At 37.2% G+C, this 24413-nt stretch overlaps 1 pseudogene; it reads left to right on the forward strand.

The window, feature by feature from the left end:
- Positions 1 to 16919: 16919 nt before the first annotated feature.
- LOC123946315 lies at positions 16920 to 21533 on the forward strand (annotated as a pseudogene).
- The last annotated feature ends 2880 nt before the right edge of the window (positions 21534 to 24413 follow it).

Raw genomic sequence — 24413 nt, forward strand, 5'->3', positions numbered from 1 at the left:
TTTGGGGAGAATGTAGTCCCCCAAATTATGGGATTCAGTCCATAGCAGTCAGCCTTCAAAGTATACTGGATAGAGATCTGCTTTTGCCATAGATAAGAAGAAATGGTTTCCTGAGAACAATGAAAACATGATCATGTGGTCCTATTAAACCTGATTTCAGATGGCCCAAAAAAACAAAACAAAACAAAACAAACTTTAGAACTTTCTACCATAAGCCAAAGACATATAAATTTCATCATATAGTGCAATTGTTAACAGGGCCTTTAGTACCAGACAGGCCTGGGTGTGACTCCCACTCTTGCCACTTGCTAGCAGTGAAGGCTTGGGGCAAGCTCTATAGTATACAGAGCAATACTGTCCTCAGTTATAAAATGAAGATAAAAATGGCCCTTACTTGATATGGTTTTTATGTTAAGCACACAACACAGGGCCAGGACCATAATAGGCAGTCAATAAACATCACAGGGATCACTGTTATCATTGCATATCACGCCAAGTATACCCGAAGCCATCAAATTCAGTTTCCTTTATAATATTCTGTAATTCAGATTTTTTTTTAAAGATTTTATTTGTTTATTTATTTATTTGACAGGCAGAGATAACAAGTTGGCAGAGAGGCAGGCAGAGAGAGAGAGGTGGAAGCAGGTTTCCTGCTGAGTAGCGAACCCAATACGGAACTCCATCCCAGGACCCCGAGATCATGGCCTGAGCTGAAGGCAGCAGCTTAACCCACTGAGCCACCCAGGCACCCTGTAATTCGGATTTTTAAGAAGTAATCCAGAATTTTCTCCAAGTGAGTTAAAATTACAGAGGATTTACACTAGTGGAGGGAAAAAATGTGTGTCCCCCAAAATGGACAGTTTTATTAAGTTATTTCCCCCGGATTTCTGACTCACTGCAGGGTTCATTAATTAAATAATTTAAAAAATAATTTAATATAGAATGAATCCCTTTAGTTATATAGAATTATATGATGGATTATATGATGAGTATAGACCTTAAATTCATTTAGACACTCACCCCTGATTCTGATAAATGTTGATAAAATGTAAGGCTTAGACTTTATAGTTGAATGTGTTTATTTCATTTTGTTTTTGAGGACTGGTCAAGGGGAGGGTTATGTGTTTGAGTATTGGGAAGAATACTTCAGTATTCTTCAGTCTTATTCAGTATTATTCAGTCTTCAGTAATTAAAATAAACAATTAAATTTGTGCTTAATTAAATTCATACAACAGACTTTATTAAAAGATAGTATCCATTGCATTCCTAGAGCTATTAGCTTAGAAAATAAAATTACATCAAGAACACAGGTAGGGGGGCGCCTGGGTGGCTCAGTGGGTTAAGATGCTGTCTTCAGCTCAGGCCATGATCTCAGGGCCCTGGGATCGAGCCCCGCATCGGGCTCTCTGCTTAGCAGGGAGCCTGCTTCCTCCTCTCTCTCTGCCTGCCTCTCTGCCTAGTTGTGATTTCTCTCTGTCAAATAAATAAAATACTAAAAAAAAAAAAAAAAAAAAGAACACAGGTAGGTCCTCTTTTAAGAAAATCCAACATTCAAAGCCCTCAACCTGTAAAATGGAGAGAGGACATTTGCTTTTCAAAACAGACTGTTTCATGAAAAGTAGCTTTCTTTCAAAATCAAGCTTTGTACAGTATTTTAAATGACTCGATGGCAAGAAATTTGATTTGCACAGACCACAAATATTGAATAAAATGAAATACGCTTGTGTCTGGAATAAATAAGAAGCTTACTTTTTTCATTTTGATGCCATTGTTTTCATGTATCTCCTAGCACACTTCTACAGTTTAAAAATAAGAATCAATTTGGATGAATTTGGCCTTTATAATTTTAAAACGGGTCTGGTGATCATGTGTCCCTCACCACAACTGATGTGAAAAATGCAGTGCCCTGACAGCTCGCATTAAGCATCATGCAGAAAAAGTATAATTAGCATTTCTCTGCTAATTAAAAGTGATGCTGGGTTACTTCCAATATCATGCTTTTAAGTGGCTGATGTCTCAAGAGAACAAAGTTGGGGGAGAGAAGCATTTAAAATGGAAAAACCCTGTGCAAACTTTCCTAAGTGATCTGGATTTGTGGCTGTTGTTATTTACATCTTATTATAATGGCAGACTTCAAGATGACTTCTGTTAATCAGTTTACCATTTTCACTTTCCCTACTTTGCCAGCAGTAGGGAATTCAAGATGTTTTTCTGCTTCTTTAAATCCTTTGACCGTCTGCTTTCACACAAAATTAATTAAGGATTTTCTAAATAGAGAACATACCATACAAGAAAGAAGTGATTCAGGATTTTCAGTTTTTCTTTTGCAGGGTGCAAAGTACACAGTGTACTCAGCCACTTCAGCTTCTCCTACAAGTGAAAATTTTAAAAGACAAATACCACCTCCCCCACCCAGTGGTTTTTCAAATAAACAGATGATTGCCATTGATTAAATACTTTTTTTTCCAAACATAGTCCAATTATTTAAAATCACAAAGGTTCTACATGGTGTTAAACCTGATTTTCTTTTCAGGCAAAATGTTAGAGGATCACCAAGATGTGGAGAGAGAGGGAAGCTATTGTTCCACCACATTCCATTCCCGTTAAATCAACTTGATATATGCGATAAATTAAGTCTGCACTGCAGGTCAGTGAATTTCTATTAACTACTTATTATGGAAGAAAGGAAAGCAGCCCAGTCAAGAACTCTTACACATTAGCCAAAGCAAGCTGTCACTCTGTTTAACTTTTACAATAAATGTTCCTCTGTCTCACACATGTGAAAAGAAAAAACATCATTTGGCATTTAAGCTCTCATTGCCAGTGTGCATTAAGGCAAAGAATCAGCCTGGATTGAATACTTCTCCCAATTTAAAAGGCTAGGAAACTCTGAATTTTGCAAAGATTTTGCTGATTTATAAAGTAACTACTTTAAAATGGGCCTCTAGGAATTTTGAAAACATGGAGACCTTACTAAGGTCAGTTACAGCTATACTCCCAATTCCAGTCTATCTGCTTCTCTGGGGTCCAACAGTTGGTGGGTGGAAGGGAGGCCTCCCCTCAGAGTGTGTTCCCCAAAGGTGGATACAGCTCAAGTTTTCCCATTAGGGACTAAATGAGCAAAAGACTACTGGAGGAGAACAGTGTCAGAAATCCTAGCATAAGGATCACAACTCCTAAGATGCTGGAAAGAGCCTAGCCCACAGAACTCCGTGGGTTCTAAGCTCCATGAGCATGCCTGGGATCCTTAGACAAGAAATGGTAGATAAGTGGATAAGAAGAAACAAAGCACGTGGGCCTGGTCCTCCCTGTCCCCCCAGTCCTTCAAAATCTTAAAAAAAAAAACAAAAAAACAAAAAAACAAAACTGGGGGCAGGAGGCTTCTTCTGATGCTTCTGTGGGAGGCTGGAGGTATACCAACTGGCCAGAATGTAGACACCACACTGCCTGCTACCATTCACTTCCTGAAATGCTACCACTTCAGACCTCCAAAAATGAGACCTGAGTCTCACTGAGGATGTTAGAAAAATAAACAAATGAATAAATAAAACACATTTTTAGAAAGTATATTAAAGCCAGAGAGAGAAAGACCATTCAAAGCAAATAGAACACATGTCTAAGAAAACAGAATTGCTAGGAAAAATAAATGATGTTGCAACACACATATTTTTGGTATATATATATATATATATATATATATATATATATATATGTATATATATGTGTGTATATGTGTGTGTGTGTATGTAATCACAATCACAAACTTTCTGAAAGAAAATCAAAACATAGATCATGATTTTGCAAATAAACAATTTAGTAGATGAATTTGAAGACTGAATGTTTACCTTTAAGATCCAAATTAGTGACTTAAAAATGAAGTATAGAAATATTTCAAAACACAAAGCCAAAGTATAAAAAGATTAAAAATAAATAAAGAGAGAAACATGAAGAGATTAAAAATTATAAAATGTTAGAAATATTGAGAGAAAAGACAAAAGCTTTGGAGGACAAACTCAAGAATTTAGCTTTCTTTTTGTCTGTTTGTTTGTTTGTTTTTGCCCCCAGAAGAGAACAGAGACACAATGTCTAAACAAATAACAGAGAAAATTTTCTGTGAACTGAAAACTTGGGTCTACAGAATGAAAGGTCATGGTTCAAGCATAGATTAATAAGAAAATATAGGTTTAAGACTACTGTAATAAAATGCATGGATTCTAAGGATTAAGGGAAAATTTAACAAACTTCTGGACAGAAACAAAACAAGTTACTACCAAGGAAAAAGAATCCGGCAGCAGACCACACCTCTGCAACACTGAGATCCCGAGGCTGATGAAGTAACACTCCAAAAGACTATGGAGAAGAAAGAACGGAAAGGATCTGGACAGTGGAGAGGGCAAATAGAAGGTGGGAAGAACAACAAATGGCATTGTTCAAAAGTTCACTACACTGAGATGGAGTAAAATGGAAGGGAACAGTGCCTCTTGCTAAGAAAATAATCAGCATTTTAGTTTTGAAATAATATTAGAGAAATATACCTAAGATTATAAGCACAGGGAAAGGACCAAAACAGTATAGCAGATCTTCCAAATAAGTAAGAAAATGATCAAAGCAATTAAAATTAGGATAAGGGGAAAGTAGAACAACAACATAAATCATAAAGGAGGCAAAAAGGAATAAAATCAAGTCAGTACACAAAAGCCAACAGACTAAATTCTCCCTTTGCACAAAACTGTCAAACTGGATTAAAAGAGAGAACCTGGATTTATGCAATTTAAAAGAAACAACTGTACAACAAAGTGATTAAGAAAGGTTGAAAACAAATGTATGGACAATGACAAATGTAAAGAGGTTATTAATGTTAGACAAACTGGAATTTAATGTTGAAAGCCCTAAACAGGAAGTAGATGGTCATTAGGTTTTCATACAAGGCATAAGGAAGATAAAATAACTATAATTTTATATATGGTAGGAGCAAAATGTAAAAAGCAAAAATTATTAGAAATGTGAGACCTTGATACAAGTATAATTTTAACTTGAAATATCAATATACCTTTTGAGCATTACTCAACTCTAGTTTACAAAAAATAAGAATAGAGAAAAAATGAAGAGTACAATTTATAAACTTTACTTAAGAAATCTATGTTATTGGACTGAGTTTAGCCCCCCTCCCCAAAAAAAATCACATGGCGGTCTTAATCCCCAAACTTCAGAATGTGACTACATAGAGAGATAAGACTCTAAGTGATAACTAAAATTAAATGAGGTTATACGGGTGGGCCCTAATCCAGCCTGACTTGTCTCCTTATTAGAAAAAGAAATCTGGACACAGAAATTGCCGTGAGTGATGCATGCTCACAGAGGAAAGACTGCAGGAAGACACAGTGAGAAGACCAAGAAGGGAGGCCTCACAAGAAACCAAGCTTGCTGGCACCATTGTCTTGGACTTCCAGCCCCCCAAACTACAGGAGAATAAATATCTGTTGTTTAAGCCCACTCAAATGTGTGGTATTTTGTTATGGCAGTCTTGCAAACCAATACAATCTATATCGAATCTCTTAATTCTCAAATAGTATCTTCTCAAACAGAAAATGCATGTGTGTGTGTGTGTGTGTGTGTGTGTGTGTTATGTGTTTGGACAGAGAAGGATTCATGGGTTATCTATAAAAAAATTATAAATTAACCACAAAGAATACTTCTAATACTTTTTTAAAAGACACATGCTACATTCTACAATTATAAAATGATACAATTAGAAACAAGTAATAAAAGGTTTCCTCGAATAAAGGTATAACTACTAGGAAATTAAGGCACATACTTCTAGAAAATTCTTGGTCCAAAGAGGAATCAAAAGAGAAAACAAAAACTACTTTTTAAACAGTGAAAAGAAGAATATTCCCTACCAGAATCTATCAAAACATACTTTCAAACCTGAGGGAAGATCCATTAGCACAGTTTTGAAAGGTTAAAAAATTTTTTTAAGTTATTATTGAAAAGAGCATTGAAATTTGATGGATTCTAAGCTGAGTTTTTCAAACCCACTGTTTCTTAACTGGACCACTATTGGCTTTTTCAATGGGATAATAATTTGTTATACAGGACTGTCTGTGCATTGCTTGGCATTCACCCATTCCTAGCTCCTATGTACACAATAACATTAGCATCCCACCATCACAGAAATAACCAAAACATCTGTACAACTGCAAATGTTCTGATGAACACATAATTCCAGTATTTAATTTAAACTATTCTTCAGCATGGAAAAATGAAGGAAATCTCACTATTGGAATCTAGCTTTACTGCAATACAACATTGTGATAAGATAGTAGGAAATAAAACCTGCTAATATGACATTACTTAAAAATTTGTTCATGTTATTAATTAGGAAGACTTAATGCCACAAAAATATCTATATAAATATCTATCAATGTATCTATGTAATTTCAATGTAACTTTAATTAGATTTCCAATATGACACTCTTAAAACTTTGGCTATGGTGGCCATACATTTTATATGAAAGGATAAGAAGCTAGGAACAGTAAAGTAAAATAAGACTTGGCTTACCAGGTATCAGAACATACTACAAAAAAAAATATGGTACTAACTTAGAAATAGAAAACAGAGTCATAGAACATAATAGAAAATCAAGAATCAGATACTAGTATATGAGGATTTAATATATGGCAAGGATAGCATTCATTTCACTGGGTGAAAAATAAATTACTTAATAAACTATCTCGGTTATCCATCTGAAAAAAAATTATTTGAACTACCGTCTTACACTATACACCAAAAAATCTGAGATGCATTAAAGATATAAAAATATTAAATGGACTATTTTTTAAAAATCTAGAGGACTATGTGTATTATTGAGGGGCAGAAGAGTCCTTTCTCATTCAACTGAAAACTCATACTGTAAAAGGTAAAATAAACATATTTGGCAAGTGAAAACTAGACACTTTCAATGACAAAAGTTACCTTAAACAAATCCAACAGACAACACATGTGGGGAAAAAATAAAATACTATAAACAGAAGAAAAACAGACAGTTAATTTATGATTTGTACACAAAAAGCTTCTACAAATTAACAGGAAGGCAAACAGTTTTTCCCAGTAGGAAAAAAACAGGAAGAGAAAACTTGCAGAAGAGCTGATATAAACAGCTAGATAGTATTCAAAGATGTTCCATTTCCCTAGTGGTGCAGGAAGTATAAATGAAAGTAATGAAATATCCATTATGCCCATTAGATTGACAAAGTAGGAGAGAAAAATAATTACTTTTGTTGAACTTTTAAAACATGTCCATTTTACATTTCTTAGAACAAAAATATGTGTAAGGGTAAAAGGATATGTGAACTATAAAAGCCTTTTCAAGAAAGAATCTGCCCACATTCATTAACAATATATATATCTTTGACTGAAAACTTACCCCTCCTGGGAATCCAGTCAGAGAAATAAAAGCTCAAATATACAAGAATATGATACAGGATATTTAATGTATCACTATTCATAAAAGCTACCAATAACAACTGACAACAACTACGACAAAATGGAAACAAAATAAATGTCCATCAAAATGGAAACAAAATGAATGTCCATCAAGATGGAAACAAAGTAAATGTCCATCAATTTGAGCCATTGGAGTACATTACACAGCCATCAAAAAGAATGAATTACAGCTCTGCCAACTGGGATAAAATGGGTATTCTGAGTGACAAAACCTAAATGTAGAAAAAAATATTTCTAAAAATGATTATTATAAAAGGATGATCAAACTTCCTAACATACTACCTTTATGTATGTGTGTGTAAATAGAGGTTCACACATGATTGTATGATCATGTGGCTAAATATGGATTATACATGATATAAACCTTTATATAACAAGTTATACAATTTAATTACATGAGATGGATAGATGGATGGACAGAGAGATGAATACAGCAACAATAGTAAGAGCAAGGGGGATAAATAATTTGCACTAAAATACTGTAGTTCTGTAAAATTAAATTCATGATAAAAAAATCAAATATACACATCTTACTTCACTGAGTCTAAGATAATCTTTTTTGCCTTTTAATATCTCAGAAATCAGAATGCATCTTATAATTGAGAGCATCTGGTATCTCACAATTAATTGGCTGGGTTCTCTTTCTTTTTTTAGTGTTACATAAAATGATGGTGCCTTAAGTGGATAAGATATAGTATTATACTAATATCATACCCCTCAAAAAGTGCTTTTAACCCAAGTTGAAAATGGTGCATCCAACTGAAGAGCAGACAGAGCTCTAAAAATCAGTAGTCTTTTTTCACATTTCTTTAAGTAAATTAAGGGGGGAAAAGTGTGCAGGGTAAAAATGGATCCATTAGGACAGAATCATTCAGTAGGCAAATAATTTAACAGTGTTACACTCTTACAAGTGGATTAAAAAATGAGAGGCCATGCCTTGAAATCCACCTTGGAGAGCAACTGAAATAAGAGTATTTCGTTGGCCTTCCTGCAACACTTTGGCAGACAACCAGGGCAAGACAACAAAGAATTTCTCCTGCCTCAATTGTGCTCTCCTGGCAACCTTACCCTGATCAAACCAATCATCCTTCCACTCCTAAAGGGAAGAGCAAGCCTAGGAAGGCAGTGTTTCTCTGGTGTTGTAAGTAACTGAAGACCTGGAGGAAATGGACATTTGGCCACAGGGCTCGCTAGAGGAGAACTGTGGGCCCATTTAAAATAAGTCTTTCTCATATCATGTGGGATTTTCCAAAAGTCAGCATCTAGAACATTAATTAAACATGAAAAGTTATCTGCACAAATTTTTCATTTGCTTTAAAAGCAGTACCTTACAATCTAAGGCATACCTAATAAACAGTATGTGTCTATTTATGATATTTCAATGACCAAAATGAGAATGTGAATATTCCATTCTTAGAATGTGAACATTCAAATGATTCTTACACCATCTAAAGCCAGTACTTATGACTCCTTAAGTCTTTTTTTCTTTTTTTTAAATGAATGTCTTTATTTTCACAGGTATAGGTAAATCAGGAGACCAAAACACTGTTGATGAGATTATCCAATGTAACATTTTTCTTGATTCTACTTTTGCCAAAGAATTAAGATACATGTAACTATTATGTAAAAGTTTACATTCTAATGATCTGTTATTTACTATTTTTTATTGTGTTCAATTAGCACAAAATAAAGTCCTTTTTTCTTTCCCTTAATATAGCCCTCTGACCACACTGATCAAGAACTCCTACCCTGAAAATGAAAGAGAAGAGGATCCACAAAAGGATAAAGACACCCTGGCTGCAAACAATGGACAGAAATCACTGTTGAATTTTATTCTATGTTTTAATTATCTTATCACAGGCCTGCTATTGGCTCTGGAAACCAGAATATATAAAATAAGTATATGACCCCATTCCAGACTTTGGATGACCTATAATCAGGAAATAAATCAGAGAATAATTTGCAGAATGTAGTATTGCTAGTCAATCCCTCAGCATATGCTATTTGCAAATATGCTATTTATACGACTGTCTTTTCTTCCCAAATGCCTCCATTCCTCTTCTCCCTGACGTCCACCTCCACCTGTGCAATATTCAAGCTGTCCATGCCTAACAGGGTCAGCTAGGGGCTGGTACAAGATGGTGTTCGGCTCCAAATTTTCTTCATAACCTTCCTGTCCCCTCTTCAGTGGGATCATGAATATGCTCCCCTAGCCCATGTTCTCATTCTTTGGTTATTTATAGCTCAATTAATTTTATCTCAGTAACCATTTCTCACCAGAACACATTATCTTTACTCATTTCCTTGACCACTTTCACTTAATGCCAATTGCTTCAGGAAAGATCTAGGGAAAGGTTCAAACATACTATTATGTGTCATCTAATTAAAAAACTTTTTTTAACTTCTCTGACTTGAAAAAAACTTAAAACTTGGAAGTTTTTGAGAGAAAAGAGGATTAGCACTTTAAAAATATTTGCCCCGTGTGCCTGAGTGGCTCAGTCGGTAAGTGCCTGACTCTTGGTTTCAGTTCAGGTCATGATCCCAGAGTCCTGGAATCAAGCCCCACATCAGGCTCCGTGCTCAGCAGGGACTGTGTTTCAGGATTCTCTCTCTCCCTTTGCACCTCCCCCTACTTGCTCATGCTCTCTCTAAAATAAAAAAAAAAAAAAATTAAAATTTAAAAAAAAAAGATAAAAATAGAAATTAAAAAAAAATACACCCCCCCAAAAAGGATGTAAGATAGAAAATTTAAATCACTAAAACTGGGTTTTATTAAAAACAATACCTATTATTTGTATTGTTTATAGTATGTTCAGAAAAGGAATGAGAAGGGAATGGGAATCAAGTAGAAAGCAAGAGAATATTCAGTGATAGGCAATATAAGTACTTTTAAAAATCACCAAAGAAAGCCCAGGATCAGCATAAGCCACATGACAAAAAATAGTATTAATTAAAAGGAATCAATCACTAGGGGAAAAAACAGATATAGGGAGCAAGGCTGAAAGCTGAATGGAGAAAAGTAGCTTTCCTTTTGATTTGGAGGAGTGGGAGAGAGGAAGTAAGTACCTAAGATTCATTGAGCCCAAGGTCTCTATGTATGGCTGTGCAGATTGTGAACTGCACAAAGGCTTCTAATAAGGTGTTGAGTGGAACTGAATCCAGTGTTCCCTGGCATGGGGCAATATTTCTTTGGAGAAAGGTATTATTTTTCTTGCCTGAAGGGATAAGTCTGCTGGATGGGAGCATCTTTTTCTAATTAACATGTGGCCTTTTAAAAACGGCTTCCAAATTCTCTGATACTCCTCCTAATAAGAAGTGTGATCTTTGGTCCATCCCCTTTGAATCTAAGGTCTTTGTTTTTTGTTTTTTATGCTGGATCAATAGAAAATTGAAAGTGACAAAGTGGCAGCTTCTTCTTCCTGCCTTTTGGGATGTTCACTTGGAAGCCAGCTACCATCCCCTGATGGCTACATGGAGGTGCCATGTGCAGGAGTTTTGCCTTATTCTCAGCTAAGGCTCTGGCAAACAGCCAGGGTTAACCAGCAAACATGTACATAAAGACATCTCCAGGTGACACTCAGCTGTTGGGTCACACCCAGCCTTCTCCTCCCTCCCTCTGATACCCCAGACATTGTAAAGCAGAGGCAAGCCAGTGCTGGTGGGCCCTGTCCAAATTCCTGACCCACAGAGTCCACAAATATAATAAGATGCTTATTTATGCTACTTTGCTTCCAAGTGGCTGGTTATGCAGCAATCGATAACTGGGACATCAACCCCAGGGAGCTACGTCTCTCGTGCAGAGGCTCAGTCCAGGCTAGCAGCAACTGGGACTTAAGCCCTTTCTAAATGTTGTGCCCGGCTGTGCTTACCAGACTGAGTCTTCGGTACACAGGGCCATGACTTCCATTTGACAGAGCCAGCTTGGTATTACAAGGCTCTTGGCTTCTCTCTCCCCACTCCTCCCTCTCCACTTCCCCAAATCTCACACCATGTTTTACCTACACTCCCACTTTTCTAGCACAGCTTTCTCTTGTCTGTGGGTCTTTACAAATGCTGATATTTCAGGTCTCTACCTGAAATATCTTTCTTCCTCTCCCACCCTCCATCTGCACTGCTGTATTCTCACCTTCTCGCTTGCCTGTCCCATGCCAAAACTGTTGGTAATGCAGAGGGTTTCTATATTTTTTCATTCTGAGCTGACCATCACACCAAAAGCTCAAATGGTTTCTGCTGGAGCCACGAGATACACCTTCCAGATAAACCAGAAATGCCTTTCCACAGAAGTGCAGGGAGAAACATGGCTGCCTGCCAGATTCCAAGATCGCCACCTTAATATTTGTCAGCCCACAACGCGCTCTGAGGAAAAGTTTGAAAACTCATTCCCACAAAGGAATGATGTAAATTCAAGAAGCCTTAAAAGTCAATTCTTGCCGTCAAAGCGATGGCATGCATCACAACGTCTTCAGGATGTTTTACTGACTAGAACCTCAGAGTAAGCAAAAGTGGGAAATAGCCTAGAAATCACATTTAGCTTTCATTTCATCTGGCGTGAGGAGAGCTGTGATGAGGTAGTGTTGGACCAGCAGCAACACAACCCACAGCCGAAGCTGGCTGCAGTGGGCGTCTGAGATGCCTGAGCTCAAAATTAAAACTCTGGGGGTTTAACAAGACCAGCATAAGAGCTGTGATCAGGAGCGACTCGTTTCTTCCTGATGATTTTCAGCACTTTTACTGTCAGTTTCTTCTCCATATAATCCCCACCGTGAAACAATTAAAACAAAACAAAAAGCGAATGGATTTGAAAATGATGGTTTTGATCTAAAAAGAAAAGTCCACACCATGAAATAAATGCTGGTCTCAAATAAAATCTTCCATGTGCTATGAAATGAGACAGCTCTAATCTGTCAAATAACAAAGATTAGGCAAAAAAAGATAGAATGTGAGTGTCAAAGAGACTCACAGGAATAAATGGAAAATTGATAGATGCTCTGGAGTTTCCAAAATGCTTTTTAAAAATCTTAATACATTCTGTGACACAATACAAAATCTGTGACATTCCATGGGAAAATAAATGTTTATTTCCAATATAAGCTTTGAAATGTGTAAATAAAAGCAGACAGGAGCCTTTCTCCAATGCTGAAGGTGCTGATAGGCTAACAAGCATTTCAATGAAAAGAAGATACCTATCTCTGAATTAAAGTGATGTCTGCCTATCTCACTCCACCCTCTCTACCAGCCTTTCCCTTTTTTTTCTTCTGTCATCTCAATTTTCTGTCCGCCCTATCTCTCTTTTTTTATTTTATTATTATTTGCTCTTTTCTTTTCCTTCACACCATAACTCTCTTTCCAATCAAATGACCTATTCCTTGTGGTCCTACTCTGTGCAAGTCAATTGGCTGCACCGTAGGACAATGTGAAATGCATCACGTGGTCCATGTCAGCCTGGAAAGTACAATCAAGCCGAAAGAAAAGAGAAGAACCCAGAGAGCCACAAGAAGGCAGTGCCAGATTGTAAATGCTGGAGTGTTCCAAAGTTGGGCCCTAGAAGACAAGCAGACTCTGGTATCCTGGAAGAGTATTCAGCCAAGGGATAGTGGGAGCAAAGACACTGGGGAAGGAGAGCACCATATTTGTTGTAAATTTCAACCAAGTAGACTGTTCAGTCTTCGGTGTAGAGTTTTCATTGGAATGTGGTAAGAGACAGGGTTACAAAAGCAGATGGGATCCACATGGTAGGGGACTTTGAATGCTAGGCAAAGGGATTTAGACTGGACTGTGTACCATGAAGAGCCAGTGGTGTTTTTCTGGTGGGATTTCTGCAGGGGGTAGGCTCTGGATTTTAAAGCACTATCTTTGAGAATCCTTCCCTCCCTACCCTTTCATTCTGGCTAACTGTCCTCTTGTTATGTTATATTTATAGAATATAATGCTGCATTCTTCATTCTATTCTTTATCATAAAAGTAGGCAAGCTAAAAATTCCATGTGTGTCTTTTTAAGTCACATACATTGCTTGGGTTTCTGTGAATGAATAACCAAAAGAAAATAATACTCAGATCTGGTTGTTCAGAAATAATAGATTTTGAAGATTATCTCTCATGTAAAAAATAATAAGATGACATAAATCCAAGTCCACTATAAAAGCCAAGAAATAAGTCATTTGGGATATCCAACCTGTTCCATAGAGATATCCAAGAATATAGCTAAATAGTTCTGATTTAAATGGGAGTTTGGCTTGAAATCCTTCCTATGGCCTTTTCTGATTCTTCACTAAAGCACTTAAAAAGTCAAAGAAAAATATAAAAATATATAAAAATACCACCATAAAAATAATAGTGATAGATAACTTATTACTAGACTCTAAGAAGAACTTCAAATAAATATATGGCTCACAAATATAAATTAAAATGTATGCTTGCAGGGTCTGAAGGACCACAAGCTTGAGGAGCCAGATGCTATTTACTCCCCTACGTCCTCCAACTCACTGATCTTTCTCCATCCCTTTCTTCAGACTGAAACTCCCAGAAAATAGTAAGGCAAGAACTAGACAGTGAATGTTGCATTATTACTTCCTGTTCTGTTGCCGCACACTGGGAAGACCTTCTCTCTTTCCCAAGTGTGCTCTGAAAAATCATATGGAAAAAGGAGGGAAAATATCCAGGATCCCAGAAAAAGTGCACACTCTTGAAAATGCTTTCCTTCAAGGAATCAGAGGAAATTCTAAGAACTAGCTCAGCAGCCTCAACTGGATACTGTCCAAGAAGCTGTACCCTCTAAGATACCCAAAAAAGAGGCCATTAAGGAGAGAAAGGATAAAGAATAAAGGACAATAGGATGAATTTTGAAAAAAGTGAGTAAGGAAGCTGGGTGGCCCAAGGAAGATTCGCAAGAAAACTAAAATTGCAATAACAAAATTAAAACTCACACAGAGGGGCACCTGGGTGACTCAGTGGGTTAAGCCTCTGCCTTCAGCTCAGGTCATGATCTCAGGGTCCTGGGATCAAGCCCCACATCGGGTTTTCTGCTCAGCAGGGAACCTGCTTCCCTCTCTCTGTCTCTCTCTGCCTACCTCTCTGCCTACTGGTGATCTCTCTGTCAAATAAATAAATGAAATCTTTAAAATAAAATAAAACTCACACAGAACCTAGTGAAAAGTGGAATTCACACTATAGAAAATCAGATCAGAAATAGGGATGAGAAGACCAGCACTGCTTTCTCTACCAATGACAGATAAGAAGGCAAGGCAAATAACTACATGATTAGCATGCATTTGTGATAACAGATACAAAGGCAGGAAAGATCAACAATACAGTCCTATAAGTAGTGGCTGTCATCTGCATGAAGATCCTGTAAATGAATCAAGAGTTCAACTGGCAACAAAGGAACTGGGAAGGAAGTTAACTACAACCTTACTAGAGTATTACAAAGCTAAAGGCATAACCTGGAAGTAGGAGAGGTCATTCTTCTCTAAAGAGGTGGACACACAGTCTCATTTGGTCTTAGCTACAATAGAGGAATAAAGGGCATTTATAGTTGAGTTCTTAGTACAAAGCCACTGCCAGGGTTGAAATCCTATATTCATCACTATGTGACCTTGGCCGAGTTATTTTATTTCTTCTTGCCTAGGAAAATTAAAAGTAAATTATAAAATGAGAATAATTATAGCTCCTTCTTTAAGGCTCTTGTGTTATTGCTGTAACTCAAATGAGAGGAAAGAGTTATATACATAGCCTTAGAGATGAAGAGAAATATGTTAAAATAATTATAAAAGCCAAAAAATGCAAACATCAAATAGGAAGTTTTGGAATTAGTTACAATTCTTGAGCAGAGGGTTGTGGGGGAGGGAGGGCACAGGATCTTACCTACTTAAATCAAAAGAAAGACCTTCATAATTTAAACCAGAAGGAACTAACTTCATCTATACACAATAGATTGGGAGTACCCTGTTGTCGTAACAAGCTATCCCACTAGACCCTATGGATCCTGGACAATAATCTCTAGCCAATAAACATCTTCAGCATCCAGTTCTCCCCAGACAGTAACTCCAACTTGTTTGGAATGCCAACCTAAATGTATTTTAGATAATTCAACCTAGTGGATGTGTTTTCCTTCCAGGAAGTTTTGCATTAAACGTAGAAATGATAAAGTGATCAAACCTACAGAATTAATACTTTTGTGATAAATGTAGGAAAGGTTTCTAAATCCTTGGACAATATGTGTCGTATATAAAAAGGTTTAATGTTTAAGAGAATGTGGCATATCAGTGAACAAGAAAGATTAGTCTTGGGATTTCAATTTAAAAGGTGTAATTGAGTAATGGATTTTAGACTTTTACCTCTAAGTGGGAAGACTTCGAGAATTTAATCAAGTTTAAAAGTATTGTTAACAGGAGAACATGTGATTTGTTATTTAGGATTAACTTATGAGATTTTTTGGAGTTGTTAAGATTTGGCTAGTAAGTCAGGCATTTGAAAATCTTAAAAAGAAAACAATGTATCAAATGTATAAATGGATTTTAAATACTTAAGGGAATTTTATTAACTAAGTTGTAAAGGGACATGCTTGGGAGTTAAAAGAGTTCAACTTAAATTGATCAAACATTATCCAAAGGCTCCCCTGAAAGTAACTGCTAAAATTTACTAGATTCATCAATCAAATAATAAAGTGTATAAGGTGAACTTAAAGGTTTGAGAGAAGCTGGATTTCTAAAAAACAGAACAAAACAAAAAATCTGTACCTCTAATAAAGTGAAAGCTAAATTAAAACCTTGAATAACAGCATAGACTTTCTCTCGCACAAAACATTAAAAAAAAATCACATTAAAACAATTAAAAAACATTAGACATTAAAAAAAATCACAATTGACACATAGATCACATCAAAGAATTATAAAAGTTTCTGAAAAAGAAACCCATATAAATGAAACAGAAGCAACAATCATACATGACTGAAAATGATTTCCCAAAGCTAGAAAAAAGTGACTTGCAGGAATATCTCATTTTCTTGCACTTCAGTTTATTTTGCTGTGCAGGGTTTGTGTTTTTAATAAATCAAAGGTCTGTGATAACCCTGTGTCAAGCAAGTCAAGCAGCACCACTTTTCCAAAAGTATTTGCTCACTTTGTGTCTCTGTGTCACATTTGGGTAATTCTCATAGCATCTCAAACTTTTTCACTATTATTTGTTAGGATGATCTCTGATCTTGTGATCTTTGATGTTACATTGTAGTTGTTTTGGGGGGTGCCACAAATATCACCCATTTAAGACAGTAAGTGTCAAAATAAATGTTTGTATGTGTTCTGACTACTCTACCAACTGGCTATTCCTCCATTTCCCATCTCCCTCTCTCTCCTAGAGCTTCCATATTCCCTGAGACACAACAGCACTGAAATTAAGCCAATTAATAACCTTACAATGGCCTATAAGTGTTCAAGTGAAAGGAAGAGTCACACATTCCTGTGTTTAAATCAAAAGCTAGATTTAAGCTTAGTTGGGAAGGCATGTCAAAAGCCAACACTGGAATGAAAGAGGAGCGATCACAACTAACACCAAAGAAATACAGACAATTATAAGAACATACTATGAGCAACTCTACGCTAATAAATTTGACAATCTGGAAGAAAGATGCATTTCTAGAGACATATAAACTACCACAACTGAACCAGGAAGAAATAGAAAACCTGAACAGACCCATAACCAGTAAGGAGATTGAAACAGTCATCAAAAATCTCCAAATAAACAAAAGCCCAGGGCCAGACGGCTTCCCAGGGGAATTCTACCAAACATTTAAAGAAGAACTAATTCCTATTCTCCTGAAACTGATCCAAAAAATAGAAATGGAAGGAAAACTTCCAAACTCATTTTATGAGGCCAACATCACCTTGATCCCAAAACCAGACAAGGATCCCATCAAAAAAGAGAATTACAGACCAATATCCTTGATGAACACAGATGCAAAAAATCTCACCAAAATACTAGCCAATAGGATTCAACAGTACATTAAAAGGATTATTCACCATGACCAAGTGGGATTTATTCCAGGGCTGCAAGGTTAGTTCAACATCTGCAAATCAATCAATGTGATACAACACATTAATAAAAGAAAGAACAAGAACCATATGATACTCTCTCTCAATAGATGCTGAAAAAGCATTTGACAAAGTACAGCATCCCTTCCTGATCAAAACTCTTCAAAGTGTAGGGATAGAGGGCACATACCTCAATATTATCAGACATCTATGAAAAACCCACCACAAATATCATTCTCAATGGAGAAAAACTGAAAGCTTTTCTGCTAGGATCAGGAACACGGCAGGGATGTCCATTATCACCACTGCTATTCAACATAGTACTAGAAATCCTAGCCTCAGCAATCAGACAACAGAAGGAAATTAAAGGCATCCAAATCAGCAAAGAAGAAGTCAAACTATCACTCTTTGCAGATGATATGATACTATATGTGGAAAACCCAAAAGACTCCACTCCAAAACTACCAGAACTTGTACAGGAATTCAGTAAAGTGTCAGGATATAAAATCAATGCACAGAAATCAGTTGCATTTCTCTATACCAACAACAAGACAGAAGAAAGAGAAATTAAGGAGTCAACCCCATTTACAATTGCACACAAAACTATAAGATACCTAGGAATAAACCTAACCAAAGAGGCTAAAAATCTATACGCAGAAAACTATAAAGTACTCATGAAAGAAATTGAGGAAGACAGAAAGAAATGGAAAAATGTTCCATGCTCATGGATTGGAAGAATAAATATTGTGAAAATGTCTATGCTACCTAAAGCAATCTACACATTTAACGCAATCCCTATCAAAATACCATCCATTTTTTTTTCAAAGAAATGGAACAAATTATCCTGAAATTTATATAGAACCAGAAAAGACCTTGAATAGCCAGAGGAATATTGAAAAAGAAAGCCAAAGTTGGTGGCATCACAATTTCAGACTTCAAGCTCTATTACAAAGCTGTCATCATCAAGACAGCATGGTACTGGCACAAAAACAGACACATAGATACATGGAACAGAATAGAGAGCCCAGAAATAGACCCTCAACTCTATGGTCAACTAATCTTCGACAAAGCAGGAAAGAATGTCCAATGGAAAAAAGACAGCCTCTTCAATAAATGGTGCTGGGAAAACCGGACAGCCATATGCAGAAAAATGAAATTGGACCATTTCCTTACACCACACATGAAAATAGACTCAAAATGGATGAAGGACCTCAATGTGAGAAAGGAATCCATCAAAATCCTTGAGAAGAACACAGGCAGCAACCTCTTCGACCTCAGCTGCAGCAACATCTTCCTAGGAACATCACCAAAGGCAAGGGAAGCAAGGGCAAAAGTGAACTATTGGGATTTTATCAAGATCAAAAGCTTTTGCACAGCAAAGGAAACAGTTAACAAAACCAAAAGACAACTGACAGAATGGGAGAAGATATTTGCAAACGACATCTCAGATAAAGGGCTAATGTCCAAAATCTATAAGGAACTTAGCAAACTCAACATCCAAAGAACAAACAATCCAATCAAGAAATGGGCAGAGGACATGAACAGACATTTCTGCAAAGAAGACATCCAGACGGCCAATAGACTCATGAAAAAGTGCTCCACATCCCTCGGCATCAGGGAAATACAAATCAAAACCACAATGACATATCACCTCACACCAGTCAGAATGGCTAAAATTAACAAGCCAGGAAATGACAGATGCTGGCAAGGATGCGGAGAAAGGGGAACCCTCCTACACTGTTGGTGGGAATGCAAGCTGGTGCAATCACTCTGGAAAACAGCATGGAGGTTCCTCAAAATGTTGAAAATAGATCTACCCTATGACCCAGCAATTGCACTACTGGGTATTTACCCAAAGGATACAAACGTAGTGATCCGAAAGGGCAGGTGCACCCGAATGTTTATAGCAGCAATGTCTACAATAGCCAAACTATGGAAAGAACCTAGATGTCCATCAACAGATGAATGGATAAAGAAGGTGTGGTATATATACACAATGGAATACTATGCAGCCATCAAAAGAAATGAAATCTTGCCATTTGCGACAACGTGGATGGAACTAGAGGGTATCATGCTTAGTGAAGTAAGTCAATCGGAGAAAGACAACTATCACATGATCTCCCTGATATGAGGATGTGAAGATTCAACATGTGGGGTTAGGGGCGTAGGAGAAAAATAAATGAAACAAGATGGGATTGGGAGGGAGACAAACCATAAGTGACTCTTAATCTCACAAACTGAGTGATGCCGAAGGGAGGGGTGTTGGGAGAAGGGGAGTGGGGTTATGGACATTGGGGAGGGTATGTACTATGGTGAGTGCTGTGAAGTGTGTAAACCTGGCAATTCACAGACCTGTACCCTGGGGATAAAAATACAATAAATAAAAAAAATGTTTTTTAATGGGGGGAAAAAAAAGCCAACATTGGCTGAAAGCCAGGCCTCTTGCTTCAATTAGCCAAGATTTAAGTGCAAAGGAACAGTTCTTGAAGGAAATTAAAAGAGCTACTCCAGTGAACACATAAATGATAAGAAGGTGAAACAGCCTTACTGCTGATATGGAGAAAGTTTTAATGTTCCAGGTACAAGATCAAATCAGCTTCAACATTTTCTTACACTGAAGCCCAATCCAGAGCAAAGCCCTAACTCTCTTTAATTCTCTGTAGACTGAGGAAATTGCAGAAGAAAAGTCTGAAGCTAACAGAGGTTGGCTCATGAAGTTTGAGGACAGAGGCCTTCTCTATTACATAGAAGTGCAAGATAAGGCAGCAAGTGCCGATGTAGAAGCTGCAGCAAGTGATCCAGAAGACCTAGCTAAGGTAATTAATGAGAGTGGCTTGACTAAACAACAGATTTTCAATGTATACAGAACAGCCTTCAACTGGAAGAAGTTGCCATTTAGGACTTTCATAGCTAGAGAGGAGAAGTCAAGGCCTGGCTTCAAACCTTCTAAGAACAGGCTGACTCTCTTGTCAGAGAAATCAATGCCAATGGTGACTTTAAATTGAAGCCAATGCTCATTTATCATCCTGAACATTCCAGGACCTTTAAGAATTACACTGAGTCTACTCTGCTTTTGCTCTATCAGTAAAACAACAAAGCCTGGACAACAGCACATCTGTTTACACCATGACCTATTGAATATTTTAAGCCCACTGTTGAGAACTCCTGCTCAGAAAAAAAAGATTTCGTTCAAATATTACTGCTTACTGACAATGCACCTGGTCATCCAGGAGCTCTGATGGACATGGACAACAAGATGAATGTTTTTATGCCTGCTAACACAACATCCATTCTGCAGCCCATCAATCAAGGAGTAATTTCAAATTTCAAGTCTTATTCTTTAAGAAACACATCTCATAAGGCAATAGCTGCCATAGACAGTGATTCCTCTGATGGATGTGGGCAAAGTAAATTGAAAATCTTCTGGAAAGGATTTGCCATTTGAGATGTCATTAAGAACATGTGTGACTCTGGGAAGAGGTCAAAATATGAACATTAATGGGAGTTTGAAAGAAGTTGATTCCAACTCTCATGAGGGATCCAAGGCTTTAGTGGAGGAAATAACGACAGATGTGGTGGAAAGGGCAAGAGAACAAGAATTAGAAACGGAGCCTGAATATGTGACTGAATTGTTCCAATTTCATGGCAAAACATTAATGGATAAGGAACTGCTTCCTATGGATGAGCAAAGAAAGTGGTTTCTTGAGATAGAATCTATTCCTGGTGAAGACGCTATTGAATATTTTTGACATTGCAACAAAGGATTTAGAATATTACATAAACTTAGTTGATAAAGAAATGGAAGGGTTGAGAAAATGGACTCCAATTCTGAAGAAGTTCTACTGTAGGCAGAATGCTATCAAACAGCACCACATGCTACAGAGAAATCCTTCATGCAAAGAAGACTCAATCAGTATGACAGACTTCACTGTTGTCTCATTTTAAGAAATTGCCACAGCCACCCTACCACCACTGGTGGGTCAGCAGCCACCCATATTGAGGCAAGACTGCCAGCAAAAATATTATGACTCATTGAAAGTTCAGATGATTCTTAGCATTTTTAGCAATGAAGTATTTTCTAATTAGGATATGTACTTTTTCTTAGACTAATGCTACTGAACACTTAATGGACTACAGTATAATATAAAAATAACTTTTATATGCACCAGGAAACCAAACAACTCATTTGACTCACTTTATTGGGATATTCACTTTATTGCAGAGGTTTGGAACTGAACCCACAATATCTCCAATATATGCCTATACAGACCAGTATTCAGGGGCTTACTGCATTTTAGGAAAAATTAAGAATTGCTATTACATTTTAGAAAAAAATTTAATTACAAGGATAAAGAAAAAATCACATTAGCCTCCTGATAGAAAGAAAAATAGGAAAAGGTGATCCACAAGGGAAAAATATCAGGCTGACCTCAGACTTCTCTGTATAACAAAGGCCAGAGGACTACAGATCAACAACTACAGAGTTTGAACAGAAATGGTTACTATCTAAATATTTTCTATTTCACCAACGTATTATCTATGTATGAAGCCAAGATAAAAACATGCCCAGAACTCTAAAAGTATATTGAAGATACATTCCTATGAACAAAGATGAATTAAAGACAGGAGCTTAGAAATTAGGCAGTCATGTGTAAGAAGATTGTGGTGAGCATTACATGAGTTAAAGAGTAAAGCTTAAATCATTGCAAATATTTTTTTCAGGTCAAATGGCACTAAGGACAGTCATTTGATTTCTTCCTCCCCACTTACCCAGTGAAATCAGGGGAAACCCTGAAAGGGAAGAACAGCTTTCACATGGCAAAACTTAAAAAATTCTCATCCAGTGAAGATAAAGATATTGACAGAAGGTCCAGAATGTGTTCCATTCCCACAGCCCCCCTCCCAAGAAAGAGCAGCAAACCCAGGATTTAAGTGAAGGAAGCTTTTGCTGAAACTTACTGACATTTCTAAGCTGGAAACCTGGGTTGAACTTAGGACAACCAGGAACCAACTGCACTGTTTGATCCCTCATAAGTATTAACACTGGAGACAATGTGGTCCCAGGAGCCATTTGACAGCAGAAAGCAGAAAGCTGGCACAGTGTCAGAGATCTGGTGAGTATACTGCAGAATATAATATATTATGTATATTATGTATAATAATATATATATTGCATAATATAATAGTATTATATTATAATATAGTATAATGCAGAAGAGACTGGATACTGGTTTTAAGTATCAAGCCAAAGCTTGATGGTGCATGCAGAAAATTGGTCTCTGTTTCAGAAGTTTCACCAAATCTAGAGAACAAAGATCCTCCACTGGTATTTATTTATTTGTTTATTCATTCAACCAATATTTGTTGTCAACCAACTAGGAAATTAAATAGCACAATCCTTGTGCTCCAAAGCTTAGAGTCTACAGAGGAGAGGAGACAAGTAAATAGGTGATGGTGATGATAGATGAATAGGTGAAGAACACGGAGCCAGCAGATAATCCACGGAGGCATCCAGATCAGACTTCAGTGATGGGGAAAGACTTGCTAAAGGAAATTGTTTGTGTGTGAAAACTGAGTTGTAGTAGGTGAAAGGTTTGGAGTTAGGCAAGTGGGGAAATATGTAAGAGAACACTTCAGACATAGAGAAAGCAGCAAGGGGTAAGCCAAGAACCAAGAGAACACGATGCATTTAGGACCTGAAAGAGGCAAGCAGGGGTCCAAGTCACAGAGAACCTTGTGACTCATGCTTGAAACTCTGAACTTCAACCCAAGAACAGTGTAAGAGTATTGAAGGATTTTTAAGCAATGGAATATGATCCAGTTTCCATTGTGAGAGATGATTCTGTTAAGAAAAAATTAGGAATGGAGGCCACGAGACTAATGACAGGGTGAGAAGGTAGCAGGATAATTGAGAGGATTCGTGATCACAACTGACCTAGACAGCTGGCTGTAGCCATGGAAAATACATCAGATTCGAGAAAGATTCTGAAGCAATAGGACTTGGGGATGGATTTTATGTTAGTTATCTACTGCTGCATAACAATTATCATTAATCTAGCATAAACACATTTTTCATCTCATAATTTTGATGGATCAAGATGGTGTGTCTTCTGCTTCACAGTCTCATACAAGGCACAGTCAAAGTGTTGGCCAGGGTTGGAGTCTCATCTGATGGCTGAAACCGAGGAGGATATGCCTTAAAGCTCCCATAGTTTTTGACAGGATTTAGTTACTTGCAACAGTTGGACTGAGGGTCTTTGTTCCTCCCTGTATAGACATGCCATCTATTGGTTACAGGCAAGTTGATAGGCCATCCCAAACTCAAGAGGAAGGAATTATACAAAAATATGAATTACATAAGGACAGAAGGCAGGGATCATTGGAACTAACTTTGAGTCTGACTGGCAATGTGGATTGAAATGAATAAGAGGGTATATGGTTGAATTATTGGGACTACTGAAGTAGTGACCAGTTTTTGCAATTAAGTAATAAGGTGAGTTTTGGATATTTTGAGTTGGGGGGACCTGTAACATACCCATGTTGAGTTGGGTAATACTTGTTGGGATACAGGTTTCTCATACTTAGTATAATCATCTGGACTAAGAGTAGGAATTGTCACTTCTCAATAGATTATCAAAGTGTTGAAAGTTGATAAGATGACCCAGGGAAGGTGGATAAGTAAAACCCTAAGGTGTATTACCATTAAACATAATGGTAGAAACTGTTTTAAGAAAGGACCTCCTGGGGCGCCTGGGTGGCTCAGTGGGTTGAGCCGCTGCCTTCGGCTCAGGTCATGATCTCAGGGTCCTGGGATCGAGTCCCGCGTCGGGCTCTCTGCTCGGCAGGGAGCCTGCTTCCTCCTCTCTCTCTGCCTGCCTCT

The sequence above is a fragment of the Meles meles genome, chromosome 7 (assembly GCF_922984935.1).
Source record: "Meles meles chromosome 7, mMelMel3.1 paternal haplotype, whole genome shotgun sequence".
Classification (NCBI taxonomy): Eukaryota; Metazoa; Chordata; class Mammalia; order Carnivora; family Mustelidae; genus Meles; species Meles meles.